The following is a 17802-nucleotide window of genomic DNA, read 5'->3' as shown; positions in this document are numbered from 1 at the left end:
AGGTAATTATAAACTGACATCCAGGTTTTGGGGAAGACTAAATGAGATAACATACACAGAAGCTCTTTTATGACGGTACAGTTCTGTTCACTGATTTCCTGTATTTTTATTAGGGTTTTTATTGAATCAAAAGAGGCAGAAATAAAGAAGGAAACAAGGGAACTATGAGTAGATGCCCATGGTGGAAACTCCCATTAAGGAAAGAAAGCAGGACCAACAAAGCTAAGAGACAACGGATGACGTGGGAAAAAATTTTATCAGCTGTACCTTAGACAAAGGACTACTATCTAGAATATATAAAGAACTGAAAAAAATCAGACTCCCCAAATTCAAAGACCCAGTTAAAAAATGGGCATCTGAAATGAACAGACATTTCTCAGACAAAGAAGTAAAAGCAGCAAATAAATATATGAAAAGATGTTCAACATCACTGGTCATTCGAGAGATGCAGATCAAAACAACACTGAGATTCCAGCTCACCCCACAAAGAATGGCTGCTATCAAGAAATCAACCAATAACAAATGCTGGTGGGGGCGTGGGGAGAAAGGAACCCTTCTCCATTGTTGGTGGGAATGCAGACTGGTGCAACCACTATGGAAATCAGTATGGACATACCTCAAACAATTAGGATTAGAGGTCCCATTTGACCCAGCTATTCCTCTGCTGGGTATCTTCCCAAAAGAATTAAAAGAATCATACCACAGCGATATATGTGGACCCATGTTTATAGTGGCACAGTTTGTAATAACTAAAGCTTGGAAACAGCCCAAGTGCCCATCAACTGGAGACTGGATAGAGAAGATGTGGGTTTTAAAAAATAAAATCGAGTACTACTCAGCCATAAAGAATGAGAAACTAGAAACATTTATAGCTAAATGGATGCATATTGAGGCCATACTCTTAAGTGGAATAAATAGGACACCCATGTGTAAATACCGAATAGTTTCTCTAATTCGAGAAACTGAAAGTGTAAACAAGGATTAAAAGGATTAAAATGAATAATTGATAATGTGAAATAGGAAGAAAAGGGGCAAGGGGCAAAGGGGAAGGGGAAGTGGGAGGGGAAGGGGAAAGGAAAGAAGGGAAAGGGAAAATTATGAGAAAAGAAAAAAATGGAAATGAAGTCTATGTAAATAGGGAAGGGTGGAGGTGGTGAAGGGAGGACAGGGAATAGGGAAAAAATAAGAACCAAGATACATCATGTACAGGTACAAGCACCCAATGATAAATGTAAACGTATTGTATACCTAAAATGTACCAATAAAAGAATTTAAGGAAAAAAAAGAAATCAAATAATAACAAACATCAGTGAGGCTACATGGAAAAAATAACCTTTCTATATTGTTGGTGGGAATGTAAAGTAGTACTGCCATTATGGAAATCAGTATGGAGATACCTCAAAAAACTAAAACTAGAAATTCCATTTGATCCAGTTATTCCCCTTCTAGGTATTTTCTCGAAAGAGTTAAAGACATATTACAGTGATATTTGCATACTAATGTTTATAGTAGCACAGTTTATAATGGCAGAATCTTGGAAGCAGCCTATATGTCCATCAAAAGATGAATTGATAGGGCCAGGGATTCAGCTCAGTGGCACCGTGCCTGCCTCACAAGTGCAAGGTCCTGAGTTTGATCGCCCTGGTACCGGAAAAAAAAAAAAAGATGAATGGATAAAGAAATGCGGTATTTACACATAATAGAATACAACTCTGGCATAAAGAAAGGTAAACTTGAGCTGTTTGTAGGAAAATGGATGTACCTTGAAATCGTTATGCTCAATGGGGTAAGTCCGACACACAAGCTTAAATATCACATGGTTTCTTTTATATGAGACACCCAAAGTACAGATAAAGTACAGAGCGAAAACTGGATAATAGGATGTAAGGAGATAGACCTTTTCAAATGGAAAGAGGATCAGGAAATGGAGGGAAGGGGCAGACCAGGGATGAAAAGGGAGTGAATATGTATAATGTACGTGTACTAATTCCTCACAAGAAATGTAAACATTAGGTATTGCATTGTACTAATAAAAAATAAAAATCAATACCTCTTGTGAATTCCACTAAAAAAAAGAAAAAAAATCAGGACAAGGAGTTGAAGAGTGGGGCTGAGGATGTTGTTTCAGATTTGTAGTCAGAGAATGCTCACTGAGGAGACCCTGTGACTGGGAGTTACCCTGCGCACTGATGAGAAATACTACCCCACATGATATGGTTCCCAAAAGGTGCGAGGGAAGGCAAGGACTGCATCACCCAAGCTTTGCATCTACTTCCCTCCTTTGACTCTAAAATTATGGCATCACTAATTTGGACTGGGAGAAGCATTAACTATCTGAGGATGACTCATGGCATAAAAGAATAGGGAATGGACAGAAAGGACTCGCTGCGTTCAGAAGCTTAGTGAAGCGCCTTAGGCCGGCCTTAGACATAGACAGTTGTCTGTGTGTGTTATGTGGATGCACTAACGCCCCTGAGCCAATGAGCAATCACTAGATGAAGACCCTTAAAACTTCTTGTAGAAAATGGGTCAAGAACATGGAAGTTCATGGAATTCATAGAGTTGGCTAGTGAACGTATAGAAAAAGCTTACTTCTACTAATGACCCAGGAAAGGCAAAATAGAACAAGACAGTACTTAAAAAAAATTTTTTTTGCATCAGAAACTGTCACAAACTGCCAGTGGGAGGATGAACTGATGTCTCCTTTTTGGAAGACAATTTGTCAGCACTGAACAAAATTCAAAATGAAGGCACATTTATACCCACAAAGTCCACTTTTAGGAATCTTTCTTTCTCTAGAAATAATCACAAATAAGAATATAGGAATATATGTATATATTTACTTATTAAAATGGTAAAAAAGTGTAGATAATCTAAATATGTAACAGATATTTCATAGATATTTATTGAATGCATGCATGAATACATGGAATATTATAAGGCAGTTATAAGTGAGATGAGTGTATGCACAAATAGAAGGATGACTATATTAGCAAATAAAATGTGAATTGGAGAACAATATTAACATAGATAGCATAAAGTACATGCACATATATGTTAGGGAAATATCTGGACAGATGCTAATCAAGCTGATCAGTATTATTGTGTTAACAATAGCACAGAACATTTGATTATAGAGCTGCTTTGTACTCTGCAGAATGAAAGATTAAGAAGACGGGGGACCAGGGATTTAGCTCAGCGGTTTCGCTGCCTGCTGCGCAAGCGCAAGGACCCGAGTTCGATCACCGGTACCAAAAAAAAGAAGATAGTGAAGGAAGATTTACACTTTTTCATTTTATATATTTCATATTGATAGAAATGTTTGCAATTATCACATACTACTTAGGTAGATTTTAAAATTTTAAATAATTGTCTGTTTCTAAAGGACCTTTTAGGAATATACACATTTTAACTGGGCAAAGCATCACTTCCTCCATTAGCAGTTGTTTCCTAAATACTGTGACACACTGAAAGCAGAACAGCTATTCAGTGCTAGCAGCTTTATGTCTATTATTTCACTTAGTATTGCTCGATGAGCAAATGGTGGAAGCTGTTAGATGTTAAATAACTTGCCACAAGTCACACAGTTGCATTTACAGCCCTGCCTGGTTTCATAGCCCCTGTGCCCTTTTGTTGCTGACCAGTGGCCATGGATGGAGTCTGGGTCCTGAGAACTCAGTCCAGCAGGTGGAACTGAGGATCTGAGGGCTTATTGGGGCCCTTAAGGTCATTCAGGAGCAATGCTGGCGGCAGGAACATACAGAATACATGTTGCCTGTCTCATGTTTTCCCTATGACCAATACACATGCAAAGAAAAATTAAGATATGAGCCACTGTGCATGGTGGCTCATGTCTAGAACACCAGCACTCTGGGAGATGAGAAAGGATTACAAGTTCAAGCCCAATTTTCTCAAAAATAGACCACATACTGGTTTATAAAGCCTGCTTAAATAAACACAAAAGAACTTAAATCATCCCATGTGTACTATCAGGTCATAGCTCACTAAAACTAGAAATCAAGGCAAAAGAAACCACAGTAATTGTAATAACACATAGAGATTGAACAAAACACTCTTGAACACTCAGTTTGTCACAGTACAAATCAAAGAAGAAATTAAACAATGCCTAGAATCAAATGATCATGCCAGTACAACAGGTCAGAACCTATGGTACACAGTGAAAGCAGTCCTAAGAGGGAAGTTTATTGCTGTGAATGCTCACATTGGAAAAACAGAGTGAGTGCAAATAAATAACCAAATGATGCACCTCAAGTTACCAGAAAAACAAGAACACTCTAAACCAAATCTAGTACAAAGAGAGAAATCATAAAGATCACAGCAGAAATTAATGAAATTGAGACTAGGAAAAATACAAAGAATCAGTGAATAGAAGAGCTGGTACTTTGAAAGAATAAACAAAATTGACAAATCCTTAGCAGATCTTACCAAAAGAAGGAAAGAAAAGATGCACGTGGATGCAACTAGAAATGAAAAAGGCAACATCACTATGGATACTGCCAAAATCCAGAAGATCACTTGTAACTACTATGAAAAATTGTGCTCCAATAAATTGGAGATTCCTAGACACATATGAATTACCAAAACTGAAGAAGATATAAAAATGCTGAACAATCCGATAACAGGCAATGAAATTGAGGTGACAATAAAAAATCTACCAACTAAAAAAAGCTCAGGATAGTATACATGGGCTGAATTCATCACTGAATCACATAAGAACTTCAGGGAAGATCTAACACCATCACTCTTCAGATTTTTAATGAGATTGAAAGGGAAGGAGCACTCCCAAAGTCATTCCTGGAAGCTAACATTACCCTGATTCCAAAACTAGACGAGGACCCAACCAAAAAAGAAAATTATAGGCCAACTCTTTAATTAATATAGGCACAAAATTCCTCAACAAGATACTGGAAAACTGTCAAAAAGATCATACACTACGACCAAGGACTACAAGGATTGTTCAACATATACAAAACAATAAATGTAATACGGCAAATAAACAGAAGCAAGGACAAAAATCACTGGATCTTCTCAATAGATGTAGAAAAACCTTCTGACCATATCCAACATCCCTTCATGATAAAAAAAAAACCCTGAAGAAAATAGATATAGAAGGACCTTATCTCAATCTAATTTAAGCCATTTATGACAAACCAATGGCTGACATATATTAAATGGGGAAAAGCTGAAAAGCTTTCCCTCTGAAATCAGAAACAAGACAAGGATGTCCACTATCAGCACTCCTGTTCAACACAGTACTCCAAACTTTAGCCAGAACAATCAGGCAAGAGAAAAAAATAAAAGGGATATTTATAAAAAAAGAAAAACTACATTATTATTATTTGAAGATGACATGATCTTTTATATAAAAGACCCCAAAAGTTTCACCAAAAGACTCCTAGAATTAATAACCAAATTCAGTAACGTAGCAGGATACAAAACCAACACACAAAAATCAAGAGCTTTCCTGTATACCAACAAGTCCATCGAGAAAGAAATTAGGAAAACAATAGCATCAAGAAAAACCAAATACTTAGGTATTAACCTAACCAAAGAAGTGAAAGACTTCTACAATGGAAACTCAAAGAGACATCAGAAAATAGAAAGACATCCCCTGTTCTTGTTTAGGCAGAACAAATGAATGTACCTTGTGACCATAATGTTAAATGAAATAAATTATATACATGAGCTTACATATTGCATGGTTTCTCTTATATGAAAAGCCTAACATATAAATTAAAGAGCAAAATAGAAGATAGATAGTAGAAAACAGGATGATAGATCTTTTGCAAATGAGAAGGAGACTGAGCAATGGAGGGATGTGTGAAGGGAAGGGATTAAGAATGAAGATGTGGGGCCAGGGATTTAGCTCAGTGGTTTCGCCACCTGCTTCGCAAGTGCAAGGACCCGAGTTCTATCCCCAGTACAAAAAAAAATGAAGATGTGTTATATACATGTGCTGACTCCCCACAATATACGGCAAATGCACTAATAAAAATTAAAAGGCAAAAACAAAACAAAACAAAATTTTTTTAAAAAGTTAAAGTTTAGCCTGAGCAATTTAGCAACTTAGTGAGACCCTTTCTGTATATAGAAAATAAAAAGGGCTGGGGAGGTCACCCAGTGCAATGGCTCTGGGTTCAGTCGAGACATGGCTGTAGAAATTTCAGAATCATGTTTGAAGAGAACATATGTAAAAGCCCAATTCTGGCACCAGCGAAGAGCTCAGACCTTCACCCAGCCTCATTTCGGCCACGGAGCCTGGAAATGTGAAAACATTTGTGAACAGCACTTCTGATCTGTGTGAAACTGCTTTCTAGGAAATTGACCATCATATTCCTCAAGGTCCCATATATAAAATTCTAGGGAATGATTTCTTATGGAATCAAATGCCGAAACAATATTGGTCACCCCCAGAAACTGCTACCATCTCTCCTTTCAGATAACAAAAACTTGTAACCAGTATCACTTTTTTTTTGGCTCTGGCTGCTAGAAAGCCCCGGAGCAAGTCTACAGCTCAGTTATTACATCTGTTAACCCTTAGAGGCATCAGACCTGTCTACTCTGGATATTCTCTACCCAGATTGTCTAACTTTGCCTCTGTTTCACCGCCACACCTTTTGCCTCTAGAATCAAAGCTGAAGTCCTAACAGTACCCTGCAGAGTGCCCCAAGGCCTAGCTCCTGACTGCCTTGCCAGCTTCCGGCCCCATCATTCAATCCAGCCATGGACGTGCTACAAATAGGCAATAAGCTGAGAACTTCTTCAGGCTTTGCAGTCTCCCTAGCAGCTTCTGGACTTTTCCTTCAGCTCTTTGCTTGGCTGGCTCCCTTCCATCCCTCAAATCTCTGCAGAAGGCCTTGGACAGGCTTTCCCTGACCTCTCGCTTCTCAGTCCTACTCTGACAGGGGTCACCACGTTCATTTCCTCCTGAGCATTTCTAGCTGCCTGTTTTGATCATGTTTACTTATGGACTGTCTCTCATCATTGAAGAGTTCAGGACCTGGTCGGTCTTACTCCCCTTCATATTCCTAGGGCCTGAAAAAGGTACGGAGTAGGCTGTCTCTGACTAGTCAGACTGGTATAGTCGGGAACACCCATAGGCCAAGTGTTTACACAACGAACTCTTATTTCTCACAGTTCTAGAGGCTAGGAAGTTCAAGATCAAGGCGCTGGCGGATTTGTAATGTGGAAGGCTGTTTCCTGGTTCACAGGTGGCACCCCCTGAATTCGTCCTCACCTGGTACGAGGGGCAAGCTAGCTCTCCTGCCAAAGGACTCTAATCCCATCTACGAATCCTCCACCTCCATGGTCCAAAGCCTCCACCTCTTAATCCCATCACCTTGGGGGTTAGAATTTCACTTATAATTTGGAGGACCTAAATTCAAACTATAACATAGCCACTTGCGTAAGTATGTAATGCTTAAAGCATATATTTATTTTAGGCTGCTTTAAACTTTTTTGGTTCTACAGAAAGAAAAGTTATAGATATTCAAATCAATATAAATATTAAATATGATTGTGAAGTTCCCATTTACCCGTAGAATACAGAATTTTGCTCATTGCAATAACACTGCCATTACAGGTATCTGGCAGTGTAGAAACCACATTATAAATCTGTACGTACCACCTACCAAATGTTGTTCCTTCCTGTCCCTTTCAAGGATCCATAGAATAGCCTCACTGAACAGGGTTTAAATGTCTCCCTTCAGCCCTCAGCCTGTACCAGTTTCTTCTGCCTCCGAAACATTAGGCACTGCCCCCTGGCTTACCTCTAAGGGTGTTTTTTATTGGCTTCTCTTTCACATTCATGGATCCTGTCTCCATGAGGCGGCCACATCTGTGTGGGAGGGAGGATTTACATGGTTATTATGTGATGATTCTCTCATTATCCAGGATCTAGGGCCATAGGGATGCTAAAGAAGCATTTGATGATTGATTGATTGGCAGACATATCATGTAGGAGTTGTGATTGAAAAATATAATGAATGTTTAAATTAAAAAGTAATGACTACAGTAAAAGACATATCGACATTACTCCCCTTGCTTCAAACGTACTTATTGCATGGTCCTTGGCCCTTTCTCCTAGGCCAGGCAGGCTCAGCGCTGTGGTCGGAGGTGGGATATTGGACTTGAACATGCGACCAGGTTTGGAAAGTAGGAAGGAGGAGGAGCAGACATTGAAGTCAGACGACCATCACGAGCAACAGGACAAAGCTGCTAACTGGGGGGAAATGGGCAGAAGGCATCTTGGCAAAAAAATAATTTGCATTGAGGAAGAGAGGGGATGATAGAGCGCTGGGAAGTGCTGGGACTTCTAGATAACAGGTGAATCCTCTAGGCCGGAGCATTTGGTATGGTTTCTCTCAAGCAGCAGAGGGGAGTGAAACCTGGAATGATGCTATTTCTATGAGGGCTTTTATCATGAAAATTAATGCAATTTATCATTCTGTTCTGTAGTGCTGCTTAGTAAAAGCAACAAACTCCACAAATTGCTTACCACTGCATGAGATGAATGCTGTAGGAAAATGTGCTGTTTCATCCCATGGTTTGGGGACTTCTGCCCACCCACCCCTGGGGGGCTTTTACTCCAGTCTGAGGCCGATGGTTGTGAGCAAGGAGAAGCATTCTGAGAAGGGCTGAGCTGGTGCAGAGAGGCTCTGTTCTTCCCAAAGGTCAGTGGGATGTACTCACTTAGCTGGGTTATGTGCAGAGGAACTGAAATCTGAAGGCCTGGAGACAACCAGACAGCTGTTTTCACACACAGTTAGAAGTTGTGAGGGTCTGTCCAGAGGTCAGTGCTTCGAGGGTGGCGGTGCATGCCTCTAATTCCAGCTCTTGGAAGCAGGGTCTCCATGAGTTTGAGGCCATCCTGAACTATACAGTGGGACCCTATCCCAAAAAACCAAAACAAAAGAGATAAGAATGCCTCCATTTGACAAAAAAAAGAAGTAGTTGGACAAGCAAGGTATACAAATACCATAATTTCAAACTTTAAATGAAGACAGCAGTCCAATCATTTTTTGTGTTACAGTGGACCTTCAAGTTACGACCGGCCTGACATATGAACAACTTGGTTTACGACCAGAATTTTAGTTTTAACTTATGAACAAAGCTTCAGTTACGACCCAAATGCTGGCCACTGTGCTTCCAGGTGGTCTCAGATACAGATTTTTTTGGGGGCAGGGGGTACCGGGGGATCGAACTCAGGACCTTGTGCTTGGGAGGCAGGTGGTGGCATCACTGAGCTAAATCCCTGGCCCTCTCAGATACAGATTTAACCCTTAAAGAATTCTGGAAGGAACATTATAACATCCTTTCCTGTGTGGGTTTAATTGAGAAATCCTGGGCCAATGTTTCTCTAAGGACACTGAGATCTGCCTGTATGTAGGAGAGAGACTTCGAAGGCTGTGTAGAGGAGCCTGAGTCTTCATTGACCAACTTGAGTTACAGCCAGCCCTCAGAAACAAATTGAGTTTGTAAGTCACGGGTCCACTGTATAAGCTTATAGACAGCATATGTTATTGGTTCTCAGATGCATAATTTTAATATTTTAACATATCAGAATCAGAATGCATCAAACAATTGTCAGGTTTTGTTCTTTCATAGTGGTACACAAAATTATGAAGGGTCTTATTGTGGCAAGTTAGATTTGTTGAAATACAGTGTTTCTTAAGCTTTTCAATCACAAATTACTAGCCAATTATATCTCTCTTCAGGACCACCAATGTGATGCTTGGCCAAGTGAGGTGGCACAAGCCTGATATTCCAACACTCTGGGAAGCTGAGGCAGGAGGATCACAAATTTGAGCCTCGCATGGGCAACTTAATGACGTAGTGAGAGCTTGTCACAAAATAAAATTTTTTTTTAAAAAGGCTGAGAATGTACCTAAGTATAAAAGCCCTGGGTTCAATACTCAGTATCATAAAGGAAAGAAAAAAGATGCTGAAAGCTTCCCTAAGGTGTAAATGAGATCAGAAGGCTCTTTGCATCTAACATGAGGATCTTTGATCCTATGCCTTTAAGAAACAGAGGTTCTCACTGTCACTTCAAAATGTGAAGGCAGCACAGACTAAATTCTTTTCCAGAACTTTCCTTTTCTTCCTGCAACTGTTCAAAACAAGGCAGGTTTGTGGGATCACTTGAATTCCCCCCACTACCTAGCAGAGGCTACATTACATTCACAATGATGTAAATAAATAAGGTAGCGCCCTTCTGTGACCTTTGGGAAGATGTGGATTTCGTCAAAATATGTACAGATTTTGCTTCAGGCAATGTCCCCACTTATTTATGGCAATTATCTTATGGTCCACCTTAGCTCAAAGTTTCTTAAACAGAGTATTAAGTTGTTTACAATATTCAAAAATTTAGGGAGGTGTCCTGTGGCTGGGAGATGGATCCACAGGTGGGAGCTGCAGGCACTCTTGTCTACATGGGCGGACAGCGTCCTGGCCTGCGGGGGCTGAGAGAGGAAACTCCTGGCGCTGTCCCTGCTCCCTTCTTCTGCCTGAGCACTTCTGGACATCTATGTATTCCTCGCTTTCTTTCTAGTCAGCTCTACTTTCCTGTCCTATTTCTCCAGTAGGTAAAAGTTCTGATTAAATGAAAGTCAGATGAGATCACTTATGTTCCTAGTCCCAGAGACTTCTGCATCTGTGATCATGAGTTGAAGGCTTCAGTCAAATTGTGTCATTTTGGGAACTTCAATTTAAAATTTAAAGTATATGACAAAAACGTCATCTATATAGAGAAATAATGACAGTAAAATCAGTAACACTTCATAGGGTGGTTGTATGGGTCAAATGAACTGATTTTGTTTCTTTTTTGATTGTGCTGCTGCCTGGGTTATTGCTTGATGAATCTTCTACCAGAAGCTGTTGGTGCTGCAAGAGAAAGGAGCCAGCATATTCACCTGCACAGTTGCAGAAGTGCGGGCTGATGCTGTAGGCAACGAGCTTCAATAACTGCAGATTTTATATTCTTCTGGTGAGTAGTTTTTCTCACTTGGAAAATGTGTGCATTTCCACTCTGTGGTCAAGTTCAGCTGACCAAAGTAAAAAGCAACCAGGAGTAGGTCTCACTGAACAATAGTAAGTTTGAAGTGCAGTCAGAGTCCTCATTCAAATGGTTTAGAGGATTTCTGTGTGATGAGGATAAGTCTGCTGATGTGGGGGTATTCTTTCTTCCTTGCAATTTCCCACTCACCAGTTAAATATCTTCACTGGAGTAGATTCTGCAGTACACTTAGAGGTCCTTCTAGGACTTGGTTTTAAGGAGAGTCTGGCACACGGCTGGGTCCTGGGAAGTTGGCAGTGAGGTTTGTTGGGCCCTCCGCCTCTGGTGGGGTTGGGATTGATTAATGCTGTGATAAGTGGGAAGCAGATCAGTGGCAGCTCCTGCTCCAGGCTGTCACCGCTGTGCCTCTGTACTCCTGCAGCCCCATCGTGCTCCAAGTGGCCTTTAAGACTCCTTCTTTCTTGTGGAATTTCTGTAACTTATTTGCCCGGAGACTGAGATGCCATCAAAGCAGCCAGCTCTGGGAATCGGGTCAGATGTTCATATCTGTTGTGGTTCAGCCTGTCACCTTAGCACTTTCACTTTCCTGCCTTCTCCAGCAGTGAAAGGGGGGCTGTGTACTCTAAGGAGAGAGCGAGAAGCTAGCCAAGTTGCAAAGCCAAGTGCATCCTTAGTAGAAGAATGCTGCTCATCATTTCCTTTTAAAAATGCTTTAGAAGGTGACTGACAGGTGAGCCATACATGTGTTTCTGGAGGCTCCTACATCTACAGCGAGCTGTTGTATGACCTTGTATCTGAGTTAAGTCATTTGTTGCACAAGGCGACATCATTCCTGCATGTACTAATCTGACCTGTTACATAGCAACAGGCACTCAGGTCCCCTCGACAAGCACAGACATTGTATGGCTTGTGTTCTTTCCCAATGGCTCACCTCAGAGGGGTCACCCCATCACCCAAATAATGACTTAGATCCACTAAGGGAGAACCCAAAGGCAAGTCACATGTGCAGAGCTCCAAATTCATCCCAAAGTAGGATGTATGGATGGGGTTTCAAGGTCACAAGAGACACCAGCCATTCACAATACATTTACCACATTGGCTAAACACTTATTGCTATTTGTGTTTTATACATGAGCAATCAGAGGCTCACAGAGGCTGACAAATGGCAAACTGGATAAAGAAATCGGTCCCAGCTCTTTTGAGTCTTTCTACTGTATCTGATCTTGGGGAGGTAGAGCACCTTGTAAACTGTAAGGTTCTTCTAGCCCTTGTACTCTGTAAATCTGTAGTTCTGAAATACCAAGAACTGGCCTTTCAGATGGATGGGCAGACCATGTTGGTCAGCAGAGTTTCAAAGGCTGTATCCTGAGAACCTTCAGTCTGAGAAAGTAAGTCATACTTTGAAGTGAGAAACAGAATGGGATTATTTAGCATTACTTATTTTTACTACATCTAAATATCTCCTGATAAGTAGCCTCCAAATAAATAGTGGGATAACATAATGAACATTTAAATGAGTTTAGAGTATGTTTCAGAGAGACTATAGCCATTTCAGAGAGAGGAACAAAAACGCTTTTGAAGAAACTCTTGGCAGTTCAATTGCATGCTATTAAAATGGGACATAAATCAAAGTCCTCAAAACTCACACCCCTCCCAAGATTCTGCTGCACAAAACTAGCAGGTCATTTTCCCCAAGTGGCATTGGAGACCCCTAAACCTACTCCCTCATGTAAGCCAGCTTCCAGAAGCCCATGTTCCATGAGAGAAAGATAATTTTCGAATATACATTTTTTTCTATTTCTAAACACGGCATAAAAGTGTTTCCCTTTCTTTTTCAATGCAAAGTATCTATTCCTGAAAACCATATGACTGAAGAACTTTTGTCTTAAACTTCTACTATTTATTTATTTTGCCATTATCTGCCATGTCAGTGGGGTCTCATAATGCCTTGTGTCACACAAAAGCAAACAGTCACATTACATTAATGACCAGGCTGAGATCATGTAACTGACTTGCTATAATTCTGTGCTCCCTTGTTATAAAGACGTGACCTTAAATCCTAACCAGCTTTAGAATAAAGGCCTCACAATTATGATATAGTAACAAAGCTCATGTTATATACAATTTGATTGTTTCAATGCTCTCTGCCACCCATTTTCATTTTACCTGCTGTTTACATTTGGTGGTAAAAAGTCAAGTAGAAAATCTACCTTGGTATTTTAGGCACAGTGTTCATTTACCCATGAATTTACTAAACATATTGGAAACCTCTTTTATAATCCTGGTGTTTGAAGTGAGGGCTAAACCACCTGCAGTGCATTGTAATCACAGACCTTTTCCATATGCAATCAGATTTCCCAAATGAGGTCCCATGGTAAGAATCTCCATCTAAATACATATCACCCCGATACCTCGACTTTGGACTAAACTAGCCTTTACCAGATGCAGGTACTCCGCAAACACTCGCTGGAGGAAAACCCAGCCTTCTGTTTGGTCTGTTACCCTAAAGCTTCGGTAGAAGTTTTAGTCAAAGCAGTGACACAGATCGGTCTGATTTTGTCTTTCTCCAAGAGGGCAGCTGTTCTAGGGCCATGACAGGGACTTGCGTCCCTCCTCTGAGTCTTGCAGGGGTATTTTTGGAAGTTAGAAGGAGACAGCTTCTATTGTTGTATCACTTCCTTCAGTGCCAACAACTCTTATTCTTTTCAACAAGTGTTTAGAGGAAAGTGTTGATGCTTATTAATCTGTTTCTTGTCTTACACATGATTGGTGGCAAAACTGCCTATCTGACAGCTCTCAATGTAATCTACACAGCAGGACAAGATTGTTACACAGAGCAGATCTGTTTGGAGTTGTTATTCTTTGTAATTACATTCATTAAGTGAAAGCATGTGTCAATCAACATTGAACTTTGAGCATACCAGTAATTTGCAAGAAAAATGCATTTCTATTTCCCAGAGGCACATCTGTGCTTGAAGATGAGTGTATTTATGGGTAGGTATACACACTATTTATAAATAGGTTTCTGTAATTTTCTGCATGTATAATTTGCCCCTGGTTTGCATTTGAAAATGTGTGTGTGGTACTAGGATTGAACCTAGGGTCTCTCACATGCTAGGCAAGTGCTGTACCACTGAGCTACAGTCTCAGTCCTCATTTGGTAACTTTAAATATAAAGCACCCAACTCCAGAGAATGATTTCAACAGAGGAAGTTTAATAAGTAGCTAAATCATGCACTAATATGACAGATATTTTAAAAATAAAGAACATTTCTGCCTGAATGTGTGCGATAAAATTAGCATCCATGATACTTTTAAGTAACGCTGCGTATTGGCGATACAAATTTGGAACAACACTAACTGACGCTCTGCCCGTAGTGTGCACAGACTGTGATGTTCTAACTTTCTTGATTTGCTCGGATCTCACCTGGGCCAGGAACCTGCAGCCAAAGTAGAAAACATTCCAAGTATCCAGATCTTTACAGAAGTGTTGGTCATTATTCCTTCCACTGGACCTTTTTTTTCTTTTTGATAATACTGGGGATTGAACCCAGGGCCTTCAACACAGAGCTATGTCCTCAGTCTTCTTTTTATTTTTTATTTTCAGAAGGATCTTGCTAAATCACTAAGTTGCCCAGGCGGGGCTCAAACTTGCAGTCTTCCTACCTCAGTTTCCTAGAGTGCTGTCACTGGGCATTATGAGCTTGTGCCCTTCTTTCCCCTGGCGTAACAGATGTTCTGGAAACTTTTCATTGATTCACCTAACCCACATTTATGATAAAATTGCTATGTGCCCAGCACCATGGGGAATTTAAAAAAAAAAAAAAAAAAAAATATATATATATATATATATATATATGTTGGATGCTCAAAAGAGAATCTAGGAGTAGGGTAAAGCTGAAGAATTGGCTACGTACATTTCAGTGTCCTAGCCTGGCTTTTCCAGTCTGGACATTATGCAAATTGTTTTTCTGCTGCCTTTTCCTGGCCTTTTACCTCCACCAGGGGGTGTTCAGAGAGAGAAAGAAAGGATGAAGGAGCCGAAAGCAGCTTTACAGTTCCTCAGCGGCTGTTTGACCTTCTTCTGGTCAGAGTTACTGCTACAACCGAGGTTCTCAGGTGATCTGATGTCTTCAGTACGGAAGCCAGAGGGTCTTAGTGGCTGTCATTTTTCAATCTCAGATCCTTCACAGCTTCCCAGTTCCCAAAGTCCAAGTGGTGACACGGTGACACTGTTACTCGATTGCCCTCTGCCTCCCGCCCCTCCGCTCATTGGCCGGACCCCTCCACGCCCTGCACACCTCACCTCGCGCCTCCAGGCTGTCTCCTGTCCTCGAGCTCCTTCCCCAGGTAGCTCCCAGCTCTGCTCCTTTGAGTCTGTCAAATGTCACCTGCTCTGCGAAGCCCTCTGTTACTGCGCTTTCCAAAATGACACCTCACCTTCTGCATGCGCTGGCATGAGCCACCCCTCCCCACTTGTTAAATAGCACTTAAGACTTTCCAACATTGCGCGTAACTTATTTACTACACTCATTGTCTGTGGTACCTCACAAGGGAGGAAGTTTATGAGGGTGAGGAGTTATATTTGTTTTATTGACTAGTATGTTCCCAGTTCTTAAAATGATGCCAGGAACACAGAGCCTATTGAATTTTTTGAGTGAGTATCTATCAGAAATAACCCTGGGTCACTGTGGTCAAACATAATAAGGTTGCGCTATGAGAATGTCCAAATTTGAACTTTGTCATCTCTGACAGAAATATAGGTGAGCACTGGGAGGAAGAAGCGGAAAGACTCAGAACCGTGTCTGGGACCTGGCAAACTCTCAGCACACAGGTGTGGCGTGCCAGGAGGCACAGGGTTAGCAGGTGTGCTCTGAGCCCAGTTGCTAAGGGTTAAGTCTCCATCCCATCTTCCCCAGGTGAGTGACCTTGGGAAGTGACCTAATCTCCAGGTGCTCTTGCTCCATAAAATGGAGTCAATGCGAACACAACGTAGCTTGAAAGGGCCTGGCAAAGCTTCACAGATGTCACCTTGGGTGAGGTGCCCAGAAGAGGAGCTGGTCCCTCAGAACCTCTCCAAGAGGTTGGGAGGGGGGGCGCTGGGAGAGGGTCTGACAACAGAGAAATCTGTGGAGAAACTGAAAACTTTCCCCCAAATCTCGGCTCCATGATTTCTCTGAGGAGGGTGACTGATCAATCATGCAGCTTCTCAAACAGTTTGAGAAAACTCGACTGTGGAGAGCTGACCTGGAAAGAAGGTGCAGGGGTTGGGAGAGTGAGTGTGGGATATTTAGAGGGAGAAATCCTACAAAGCTGTAGTGTTTCACTAGGAAGAGAGAAGTCGCCACCGAGTCCTTGAGGTCCTGGTGTGGGAGTGAGTGTGTGGTGCTGGGTAGACTCTGGGTTGAAGATGTCATTTAGGACAGGTCTTCACCCTGTACCTCCGAGCAGGGTCTTTAAAACACAACATCCTGATCTACTCCGTAAGAAGAGGTGAAAATTCCAAGAGTTCCTGGTATTAGAGATTGTCAAAATTAGTGAGACAAGTACAGAAAACTATTCATTATTGAGAAGGAAGAGCCATGAAATTTAATGGGAGAAGGGGAATATGGGAAAGAATTTATAAGATGCCTAAACAGTACACACAGTGGTCACTGTACACTTCAAACTAAGAAAATACTTTTGGAACTGAGTGTGTTGGCGTATGCCTGTAATCCCAGCACTCTGGAAGGATGGGGCAGGAGGATCACAAGTTCAATCCCAGCCTGGGCAATTTAGCATCCTAATGAGCCCTACCTCAGAATTAAATATAAAAAAGGGCTGGAGATATGGTGTGATGCAAAGGCCCTGGGTTCAATCCTTAGTATTGAAAAAAAAAAAACAAGAAAGAGAAAGGAAGGAAGGGAAAGAGGGAGGGAGAAGGGGAGGGAGAGAGGGGAAAATACTTTTGAAGATGATAAGTCATATCTCTTTATGTTGCACAGTGATTGCTTTGACTCTAATATTCCAGCCAGCACGCTGTATTAGGGTCCACGTGCTTCTTTTTAATACGATCATTTCAGCAGTCATAGTTTTCTGCTGTTGAAGTATACATTTCATTTTTATTTTTAACAGCTTTATTGAGATGCAACACCCAACATAGAATTTATCATTACAGTGTACAGTTCAGTGATGTTTAATATATTCATTAGCAATCACCTTGCATTCCTCCCTCCCTAACCCCCAACAATGACTAATCTCTTTTATGTCTCTAGAAATTTGCCTCTTTGGAATATTTTATATATTGGAATCATGAAATAGGCCAATGTTTATGACTAACTTTCACTGGGCATAAAGTTTACAAGGTTTTCCAGGTTGTACAATGTCTTAGTACTTTTTTCTTTATTATGGATGAGTAATATTCAGTTATACGGATATACTACATTTTGTTTATCCATTCATCAGTTGTTTAAGATCAGGCTATTTCTACTTTTAGGCTATTATAAATACTAGTACTATGCACACTGATAACCATGTTTGTATCTTTTATATATTTTTATTTCTCTTGGGTATATATCTAAGAGTGGAATGGATAGGCCATATGATAGCTCCGTGTCTCGCCTTTTAAGAACGGCAGGACTCTACCACAGGGGTGAAGCACACATTTTGTTGCAGTAAAGCAAGACATTTTGTGGACTCTATGGCCTCTGGATACCTTCCACTGTTCATCAGTCCTCTGAGAGTGGATCACTACAGCCTGGTGCTTCCAGGTTCACTGCAACTTTTCA

Source organism: Heterocephalus glaber, unplaced genomic scaffold (genome assembly GCF_053883595.1).
Source record: "Heterocephalus glaber isolate CG9 unplaced genomic scaffold, H.glaber_assembly_v1.0 deba00001600, whole genome shotgun sequence".
NCBI lineage: Eukaryota > Metazoa > Chordata > Mammalia > Rodentia > Bathyergidae > Heterocephalus > Heterocephalus glaber.
Note: the sequence above shows the minus strand (reverse complement) of the source record.